The sequence below is a fragment of the Aotus nancymaae genome, unplaced genomic scaffold (assembly GCF_030222135.1).
Source record: "Aotus nancymaae isolate 86718 unplaced genomic scaffold, 86718_ANA_hifiasm-v0.15.2.pri h1tg000028l, whole genome shotgun sequence".
NCBI lineage: Eukaryota > Metazoa > Chordata > Mammalia > Primates > Aotidae > Aotus > Aotus nancymaae.
Genome location: NW_026988441.1, coordinates 26398460 through 26408816, shown reverse-complemented (window position 1 = coordinate 26408816; position 10357 = coordinate 26398460). Strand labels below are relative to the sequence as shown.

At 52.7% G+C, this 10357-nt stretch overlaps 2 non-coding genes across 2 annotated transcripts; both read left to right on the top strand.

Annotated features, from left to right (window-relative positions):
- The first annotated feature begins 1657 nt into the window (after positions 1-1657).
- LOC135276888 (5S ribosomal RNA) lies at positions 1658-1776 on the top strand. The gene has a single exon (XR_010344442.1). It is a non-coding gene; the product is annotated as a 5S ribosomal RNA (ribosomal RNA).
- Positions 1777-4884: 3108 nt separating this feature from the next.
- Positions 4885-5003, top strand: LOC135276830 (5S ribosomal RNA). Its single transcript, XR_010344388.1, has one exon. It is a non-coding gene; the product is annotated as a 5S ribosomal RNA (ribosomal RNA).
- The last annotated feature ends 5354 nt before the right edge of the window (positions 5004-10357 follow it).

Here is a 10357-nt window from a genome sequence, read left to right as displayed (position 1 = left end):
CAGCTAATTTTTGTATTTGTAGTAGAGATGGGGTTTCACCATGTTGGCCAGGCTGGTCTCAAACTCCTGACCTCAAGTGATCTGCCTGCCTCAGCCTCCCAAGGTGCTGGGATTACAGGAGTGAGGCACCTGTGGAGGTCTTGAAAATGCATCTCTCAGATCTCCCACAGTTGCCTTAGTGCTTTGCCTCCCACCACCAAATTTGTGCCTGGGCCACTTTCCCTACAAGTTCTCCCAAGCGGTGACAGCTCCTAGGAGACCTGGGGCCCCTCCAACAGTGACACTGACCCTGGTTCACAACCGTGGTGTCCTTGTCTGTGGGTGTGTTTAGAATAGTTTAGTGGCTGGGCACAGTGGCTCACATCTGTAAATGCAGAACTTTGGGAGGCCCAGGTGGGACGATGGCTTGAGTTCAAGAACAGCCCGGGAACAAAGCAAGACCCAGTCTCTTCAAAAACCAAAAAATAGGCTGGGCGTAGTGGCTCACACCTGCATCCCAGCACTTTGTGGTGCTGAGGCGGGCAGATCACTTGAGGTCAGGAGTTTGAGATCAGCCCCACAGGGAAACCCTGTCTCCGCTAAAATACAAAAATCAGCCGGGCGTGGTAGCGCACACCTGTAATACCAGCTACTCGGGAGGCTGAGGCAGAAGAATCACTTGAAACCAGGAGGTGAGGTTGCAGCGAACCGAGATCCTGCTACTGCTCTCCAGCCTAGGCAACAGAACGAGACTCAGTCTCAAATAAAAATAAATGAAATAAAAATAAAAAATAGGGTGGTGTGGTGGCTCGTGCCTGTAATCCCAGCATTTTGGGAGGCCGAGACAGGTGGATCGTTTGTGCCCAGGAGTTCAGGACCAGCCTGAACAACACAGTGAGACCCCATCTCAAAAAAAAAAAAAAAAAAAAAAAAAAACCGGGTGCGGTGGCACGTGCTTATAATCCTAGCTGAGGTGGGAGGATCGCTTGAGCCTGGGCTGCTAAGGCTGCAGTGAGCCAAGATTGGGCCACTGCACTCCAGCCTGGCTGATAGAGAGAGACCCTGTCAAAAAATAAAAATAAAGTATGGCTCGGGGGTAGAACAATTTGTTTCTCTCTCTCTCTCTCTCTCTCTCTCTCTCTCTCTCTCTCTCTCTCTCTCTCTCTTCCCCCCCCTCCCTCCCTCTCTCTCTCTCTCTCTCTCTCTCTGTCTCCCCCTCCCTCCCTCCCTCCCTCTCTTTCAGACGGGGTCGTGCTGTGTTGTCCAAGCTGGAGAGCAGCGGCGTGATCTTGACTCACCACCACCACCTCCTGGGCTCAAGCGATCCTCCCACTGCCACACGCAGCATGCCTGGCTAATTTTTAAAGATTTTTTTTTTTTTTGGAGAGATGAGGTCTCCCTATATCGCCCAGGCTGCTCTTAAACTTGTGGTCTCAAGCGATCCTCCCTCCTGGGTCTCCCAAAGTGCTGGGATCACAGGTGTGTACAGGCTTTTGGCTTCCCGCTCCCTCCCTCTATCCCCCCTTTGTCGCCGGCATTCCCTACGCCCCCGACTCTTCTCCTCGTTTTCGGGCCGCCAGAGCTGCAGCCGCAGCCCGGGACCTCCTCGTGGGGAGGAGGAGGGGGTTCGCTGCTGCCGCACTGCGGGCTCTTAAGGCCGCCACGCGGCTTCGTTGGTGTCTACAGTCATACCACCCTGAACGCGCCCGATCCCGTCTGATCTCGGAAGCTAAGCAGGGTTGGGCCTGGTTAGTACTCGGGTGGGAGACCGCCTGGGAATACCGGGTACCGTAGGCATTTTGGCTTCTCGTTCCCTCCTTCTTCCTTTTGTCGCCCGGCTTCCCAACCGTCCCCTGAATTTTCTTCCTCCTTTTCCGCCCGCTGCAGCCCAGGACCTCGTGAGGTCGGTGGGTATCCGCCGCTGCAGCACCTCGGGCTCTTGGGGCAGCCAGGCGCCACCTCTGGCGTCTAGGGCCTTACCACCCTGAACGTGCCCGATCTCTGATCTCGGAAGCTAAGCAGGTGTGTAATCCCAGCACCTTGTCCGGCCTGGAGGACAACGGCACACATCCCTTCCCTCTTCCTCTCCTTCACAAGAGGAAACCCTGGGTCCTCTGGCGCAGAGCCTGAAAACATGGGGTGGGGCCTACTGAAGGATTTGATTGATTTATTATTATTTATATTTTATTTTTTCAGACAGAGTTTCGCTCTTGTTGCCCAGGCTGAAGTGCAATGGCGCGATCTCCGTTCCCTGCTCACCGCCTCCCAGGTTAAAGTGATAATCTTGCCTTAGCTTCCGGAGTAGCTGGGGTTACAGGCATGCGCCACCATGCCAGGCTGATTTTGTATTTTTAGTACAGTGAGGGTTTCTCCATGTTGGTCAAGCTGGGCTCGAACTGACGACCTCAGGTGTTCTGCCCGCCTCGGCCTCCCAAAGTGCTGGGATTACAGGCGTGAGCCACTGCGCCCGATATTTTATTTATTTTTATTTTATTTTATTTTATTTATCTTTTGAGACGGAGTTTTCCTCTTGTTGCTGAGGCGGGAGTGCAATGGCCGATCTCAGCTGATCTGACCGCCTCAGCTTCCCAAAGTGCTGGGATTACAGGCGCGAGCCTCCCCATCGGGCTTATATTTTACTTTTTAAACTTTCGACTGGCAAGTGTTGAATCCAAAGTGCACCATCCCACCCCACCTCGTGATGGAGAGCAAACGCGCAGCCTCCCTGGGATGGGGAAGCCGAACCAGTCTCACCTGTGGCCCTGGGGGCTCCCAGCTTTAGAAAGCAACCCGAAGTTTAATGAACCTCACACTGGGTGCTGAGCCTGTGGGCACTGACATCAGGGACCGGCCTGACTTCTTGTCCACTGTGAGGGTGAGATCCAAAGGCTGGGAAGACCCTTTCTCTCTCGCCATGCCTAAGTTTCCTGCTCCCTTGGCCCCTTTCCTCCTGCTCAGTCCCTGGTCCTGGTCCGGTTGTGTGGGGTTGGTGTGCCAGTGGGTAGGCAGTTCTTCAGCCCGTGTGGAAGACGGCCAGGGTCCTGAGAACAGAAGGGTAGGTAACCGGGTGAGGAGTTTGCATCGTCTGTTAACACCGTGCATGTGGCGGCAGCGCTGTTGGAGTGGCGGCGGCTGCATGCTCAGCTGGACCTCCAGAGCCACTGATCACTGGCAGGGGACCAAGGCTCACCCATCCTGACTGGGGAAGGGACAGAAGGGACCGGGTAGGAAGTATTGAAGACCTGTGTCCAGCCAGGCATGGTGGCTTGGCATATGCATGTAGTCCCAGCTACTTGGGAGTCTAAGGCTGGAGGATCGCTTCAGCCCAGGATTTTGAGGCCAGCCGGGGCAGCATTGCAAAACCCCTATCTCTAAAAAAGAAAAAAAGATTAATTAAAAAAATATTAAACTAGCCCAACGTGGTAGCTCAAGCCTGTAAGTCTCAGCTACTCAGGAGCCTGAGGTGGGAAGATTGCTTGAGCCTAGGAGTTTGAGGCTGCAGTGAGTCATGATCGTGCCACATGGCAAGAAAAAAAAAAAGAGGCTGGGCACAGTGGCTCATGCCTGTAATCCCAGAATTTTGGGAGGCCAAGACAGGAGGATCGCTTAAGCCCAGGAGTTCCAGACCAACCTGGACAACATGGAGAAACCCAGACTATACAAAAAATACAAAAATTAGCTGGGCAGGCCAGGCACAGTGGCTTACTCTTGTAATCCCAACACTTTGAAATGCTGAGGTGGGCAAGTCACGAGGTCAAGAGATCGAGACCATCCTGGCCAACTTGGTGAAACGCTGTCTCTACTAAAAATACAAAAATTAGCTGGGTGTGGTGGCACATGCCAATAGTCCCAGCTATTCGGGAGGCTGAGGCAGGAGAATCACTTGAACCTGGGAGGCAGAAGTTGCAGTGAGCCGAGATCGTGTCACTGCACTCCAGCCTGGCAACAGAGTGAGACTCCATCTCAAAAAAAAAAAAAAAAGACCTGGGCAAGGTGGGGCACACCTGTAGTTCCAGCTACTTGGGAGGCTGAGGCGGGAGGATCGCTTGCACTCAGGAGGTCAAGGCTTCAGTGAGTTATGATTGCACCAATGCACTGCAGCCTGGGCAACAGAGAGAGACCTTGCCTCAAAAATAAAAATAAAAAAAATAGCCTGGGTGCTGTGGTTTATGCTTGTAATCCCAGCATTTTGGGAGGCTGAGATGGGCAGGTCACTTGAGGTCGGCAGATCGAGACCAACCTGGTCAACATGGTGACACCCGGGTCTCTACGAATAATACAAATATCAGTCGGGTGTGGTGGCGGTCGCCTGTAATCCGAGCTACTTGGGGTGCACGAGATGGCGCCACTACACTGTAGTCTGAGCGACAGAGAGAGACCCTGTCTCGAAAAAAAGTATGGTTCTGTGGTAGGACAATTTCTTTTCTCTTTCTCTTTCTCTCTTTTTGAGACGGGGTCTTGCTCTGTTGTCCAATCTGGAAAGCAGTGGCGTGATCTTGACTCACTGCAACCCCCACCTCCTGGGCTCAAGCGATCCTCCCACTGCCACAGGCACCATACCTGACTAAGTTTTAAAGTTTTTTTTTTTTTTTTTTTTTTTTTTAAGAGCTTGGTGGGGAGGGGGGAGGTCTCCCTATATTGCCCTGGCTGGTCTTGAAGTCGTGCCCTGAAGCGATCCTCCCTCCTTGGTCTCCCAAAGTGCTGGGATTACAGGTGTGTACAGGCTTTTGGCTTCCCGCTCCCTCCTCCTTTCCCAGTTTTGTCGCCCGACTTTCCAACCGTCCCGTGACTCTTCCGGTTTTCCGCCCGCCTGCCCCCTGCCGCAGCCCAGGATCTCCGCGTGGGGTTTCGCCTCTGCCGCTGCCACGCCGTAGGCTCTTGAGACAGCCAGGCGAGTCTGCTAGTATCTACGGCCATACCACCCTGAACACGCCCGATCTCGTCTGATCTCGGAAGCTAAGCAGGGTCGGGCCTGGTTAGTACTTGGATGGGAGACCGCCTGGGAATACCGGGTGCTGTAGGCTTTTGGCTCCCTCCTTCTTCCAGACCCTTTTGTCGCCGGGCTTCGCAACAGCCTCCTGTCTCTTCTCCTCGATTTTCTCCCGTCTGTGCCCCCTCTGCAGCCCGGGACCTCCTCGTGGGGGTGGGGGGATCCGCCACTGCAGCACCGCCAGCTCTTGGGGCAGCCAGGCACCACTGCCGGCCTCTAGGGCGTTACCACCCTGAACGCGCCCGATCTCGTCTGATCTCGGAAGCTAAGCAGTGTAGGAGGCTGAGGCAGGAGCATCGCTTGAAACTGGGAGGCAGAAGTTGCAGTGAGCTGAGATTGTGCCACTGCACTCCAGCCTGGGAGACAGAGCAAGACTCCAGCTCAAAACAAACAAACAAACAAACATAGAGATGGAGGAAGGGTCAATGCTGAATGAGCGCGTGAACCTCATTGTGGGTTAGAGAGTGTAAGATTTTTTTTTTTTTAGACAGGGTCTCTCACTCTGCCGTCCAGACTGGGTGTGGGGTCACAATCATAGCATACTGCAGCCTTGAACTTCCAGGCTTAAGTGATCCTCCCACCTCAGCCTCCTGAGTGCCTGGGACTATAGGCCCACGCCACCATGCCCAGCTAGGCTTTTTTTTTTTTTTTTTTTTTGAGATGGAGGGTCCCTCTTGTTGCCCAGGCTGAAGTGCAATGGCACGATCTTGGCTCACTGCAACCTCCACCTCCTGGGTTCAGGCAATTCTCCTGCCTCAGCCTCCTGAGTAGCTGGGATTACAGGCACGCGCCACCATGCCCAGCTAATTTTTTGTATTTTTAGTAGAGACGGGGTTTCACCATGTTGACCAGGATGGTCTCGATCTCTTGACCTCGTGATCCACCCGCCTCGGCCTCCCAAAGTGCTGGGATTACAGGCTTGAGCTACCGTGCCCGGCCCTAATTTTGTATTGTTTTAGTGGAGGTGGGATTTCACCATGTTGGTCAGGCTGGTCTCAAACACCTGACCTCGTGATCCACACGTCTTGGCCTCCCAAAGTGCTGGGATTACAGGTGTGAGCCACCGTGCCCAGCCTAGTTTTTAATTTTCATGATTTTTGTTTTGTTTTGAGAGGAAGTCTCACTCTGTCACCCAGGCTGGAGCACAGTGGCGTGATCTCAGCTCACTGCAGCCTCCCAGCTACTTGGGAGGCTAAGGCTGGAGGATTGCTTGAGCCCAGGATTTTGAAACCAGCCTGTAGGCATAGTAAGACCCCCTTCTCAAAAAACACCAAAAAATAAAATAAATAAATAAATAAATAAATTACTCAGGAGCCTGAGGTAGGAAGATTGCTTGAGTCCAGGAGTTCCAGGCTGCAGTGAGTCATGATCGTACCATGCCAGGTGTGCATGGCACAGGTGTGCACCACCTTGCCCAGCTAATTGTTTTTTTCCAGCTCTGGCAACACGACGAGGAAAAAAAAAAAAAAAGAGGCTGGGTGCAGTGGCTCACGCCTTTAATCCCAACGCTCTGGGAGGCCAAGGCGGGCGAATCATGAGGTCAAGAGATCGAGACCATCCTGGCCAACATGGTGAAACCCCGTCTCTACTGAAAACACAAACATTAGCTGGATGTGGTGGCGTGTGCCTGTAGTACCAGCTACTCGGGAGGCTGAGGCAGGAAAATCACTTGAACTCGGGAGGCGGAGATTGCAGTGAGAGGATCAAGCCACTGCACTCCAGCCTGGTGACAGAGTGAGACTCTGTCTCAAAAAGAAAAAAAAGATTAGCTGGGTAAGGTGACGCACACCTGTACTCCCAGCTACTTGGGAGGCTAAGGCGAGAGGATCGCTTGCACCCAGGAGGTCAAGGCCGCAGTGAGCTATGATTGCACCACTGCACTGCAATCTGGGCAACAGAGTGAGACCCTGCCTCAAAAATAAAAGAAATAGGCTGGGCTCGTGTAATCCCAGCATTTTGGGAGGTTGAGGCAGGCAGATCACTTGAGGCCAGGAGTGGAAGACCAGCCTGGCCAACACGGTGAAACCCTGTCTCTACCAAAAATACAAAAATTAACTGGGTGTGGTGGCAGTTGCCTGTTATCTGACCTACTTGGCGGGCACAAGAATCGTTTGAACCCGGGAGGCGGAGGCTGCAGTGAGCAGAGATCGCGCCACTGCGCTCCAACCTGGGTGACAGAGTAGACTTTGTCTCGAAACAAAAAACAAAACAAAACAAAAATAAAAAAATAGACCAGGCACAGTTGCTCAGACCTGTAATCCCAGCACTTTGGAAGGCCAAGGTGGGTGGATCACCTGAGACCAGGAGTTCGAGACCAGCCTTGCCAACATAGTGAAACCCTGTCTCTACTAAAAATACAAAAAATTAGCTGGGCGTGGTGGCGCGTAGTCCCAGCTACTTCGGAGGCCAAGGCAGGAGAATCGCTTGAACCTGGGAGGGGAAGGCTGCAATGAGCCAAGATCGCGCCACTGCACTCCAGCCCGTGTGACAGAGTGAGACTCTGTCTCAAAACAAAACAAAACGAAATAATAAAAATAAATAAAAGAAAGAAAAGAAAAAGAAGGAAGAAAAACCTGAGTCTGACTTAGGTGAGTGAAATCTCCAGCCGCATTCAGACGCTCTACAGAGCCTTTGAGTTCACCCCATCCAAGTCTCATTCCCCGCAAGCTTCCACAGCACGGAGGGTCAAGTGGGAAATTTCAGGCGCCCACGGCACCCTCTTCCCTTCACCTCCACCTCTGAGCCCTCCTGGAGTCCTGGTGGGTCCACCTACACACACACACACACACACACACACACACACACACACACACACACACCATTCCAGCGGACGCTGTCTCCCCTCAGCCCCAATGCCCCCTGCCACGGGAGTCTGGGGAGGGACTTTTACACACTATGATCATATCATGTCCCTATTCTGGAAACTGGGGCCCCAAAGCCCCCACCTCACTGGGAATGAGGGTGGCGAAGACTGGGAGGATGACGTAGGACAAACCTTAGCTGAGGTCTGGGGTGCAGATGGCACCTTATACTCTGCCGCATAAGTGAGTACCCCCGCCTCCCAAAACGGGTCCTGTCACTTCCGTACCTTGTCCTGTCCCCCTACCCCTTAAAAAGAGTCCCGCCCATCATCTTGTCTGGGACTGTGCGCGCAAAAGTTGGAAAGCAAGGCGCTCGGTTTTACTGAGGAAATCTCTCCTGGGGCACTGAGTGACAGGAGGGGATTTTGAAATTGTCAGTCAAGGTGCCCTAACCATTCTGCTCAGCTTTGGATCTTGGCAGAGTGGAAGGCAGGAGATTTTTTTTCTCTTCTTTCTTTCTTTCTTCTTTCTTTCTTTCTTTCTTTTTCTTTCTTTCTTTCCTTTCTTTCTTTCTTTCTCTCTCTCCTTCCTTCCTTCCTTTCTTCACTCTCTCTCTCTTTCTTTTTCTTTTCTTAGATGGAGTCTCGCCCTCAGGCTGGAGTGCAATAGCGCTATCTCCGCTCGCTGCAACCTCAGCCTTCTGGATTCAAGCAATTTTCCTGCCTCAGCCTCCCGAGTAGCTGGGACTACAGGTGCACGCTACCATGCCTGGCTAATTTTTGTATTTTAGTAGAGACGAGGTTCACCATGTTGGTCAGGCTGGTCTCGAACTCCTGACCTCAAGTGATCCACCTGCCTCAGCCTCCCAAAGTGCTGGGATTACAGGTGTGAGCCACCGCACCCAGCCTGTTTTTGTTTGCATTCTTTCCCTCTTTGAGACAGGGTCTTTTGCTCTGTCGCCCAGGCTGGAGTGCAGTGGCTCCATCATAGCTCACTGCAGCCTTGACTTCCCTCTTATTTCTCATAAATAAAATACAATAATAAAAAATAAGGTGAGCAGTTGAGGGCGCTCAGGTGATTCTTGCACCTCAGCCTCCTGAGTAGCTGGGACTACAGGCATGCACCACCACGTCTGGCTAATTTTTTTTTTTTTTTTTTTAGAGATGGGGTTTCACCATGTTGCCCAGGCTAGTCTCAAATTCCTGAGCTCAGGCCATCTTCCCATCTTGGCCTCCCAAAGTGTTTGGATTACAGGCGTGAGCCACCATGCCCGGCTAGAAGTCAGCTTTTTGTTGTTGTTGATGATGTCTTTGAAACAGGGTCTTGCTCCGTCGCCCAGGCTGGAGTGCAGTGGCTCAATCACAGCTCGCTGCAGGCTTGACTTCCCAGGCTCAGGAGATGCTCCCACCTCAGCCTCCTGAATAGCTGGGACTAAAGGAGTGTGTCAGCCATGTCCGGCTGATTCTTATTTTTTGTAGAGATGGGGATCTCACTATGCTACCCAGGCTGGTCTCAAACTCCTGGGCGCAAGCAATCCATCCACTTCAGCCTCCCAAAGTGCTGGGATAGGCCGGGCGCGGTGGCCCATGCCTGTAATCCCAGCACTTCGGGAGACCGAAGTGGGCGGATCACGAGGTCAAGTGATCAAGACCATCCTGACTGACATGGTGAAACCCTGTTTCTACTAAAAATACAAAAATTAGCTGGGCGTGGTGGCGCATGCCTGTAGTCCCAGCTACTCGGGAGGCCGAGGCACGAGAATTGCTTGAACTGGGGAGGCGGAGGTTGCAGTGAGCTGAGATAGTGCCACTGCACTCCAGCCTGGTGACAGAGGGTGACTCCGTCTCAAAAAAAAAAAAAAAAAAAAGTGCTGGGATTACAGGCGTTGACCACCTCACCTGGCAAGAAGTCAGATTTTAAATGTAATGAAGATTGCACTGAATGTGGAGTATGGTGGCTTGCACCTGTAATCCCAGCTACTGGGGAGGCTGAGGTGAGAGGACCGCTTGAGCCCAGGAGTTTGAGACCAGCAGGGGCAACAGAGTGAGACCCCAACTCAAAAAAACAATCCCACTTAGATCACCTGGGGTGCGTGGGGTGAGATGGACCCTGACACACCTCAACTATTTGCTAGGAGCTGCCCTGACTCCAGGACACCCATCTGCCCTCGCACACAGGACGGGCCTGAGTGGGGCCAGTTTGCGACCCCTGGAGTGGGTGGATAAGCACCCTGCTCTCTTGTCCCTTGGGTAGAACAAATTGCTGGGTCAAGGGCTCAGGAGATGCACCCATTCAAAAGATGAGCAGTTGGCCGGGCACCGTGGCTCACATCTGTAATCCCAGCACTTTGGGAGGCTGAGGTGAGTGGATCACCTGAGGTCAGGAGTTCGAGACCAGCCTGACCAACATGGAGAAACTCGTCTCTGCTAAAAATACAAAAATGAGTATGGTGGCAGGTGCTTGTAGTCCCAGGTACTCCAGAGGCTGAGGCAGGAGAATCCCTTGAACCCAAGAGGTGGAGGTTGCAGTGAGTGGAGATTGCACCACCAAAACCCAGCCTCAGTGATACAGGAGGCCTCTGTCTCAA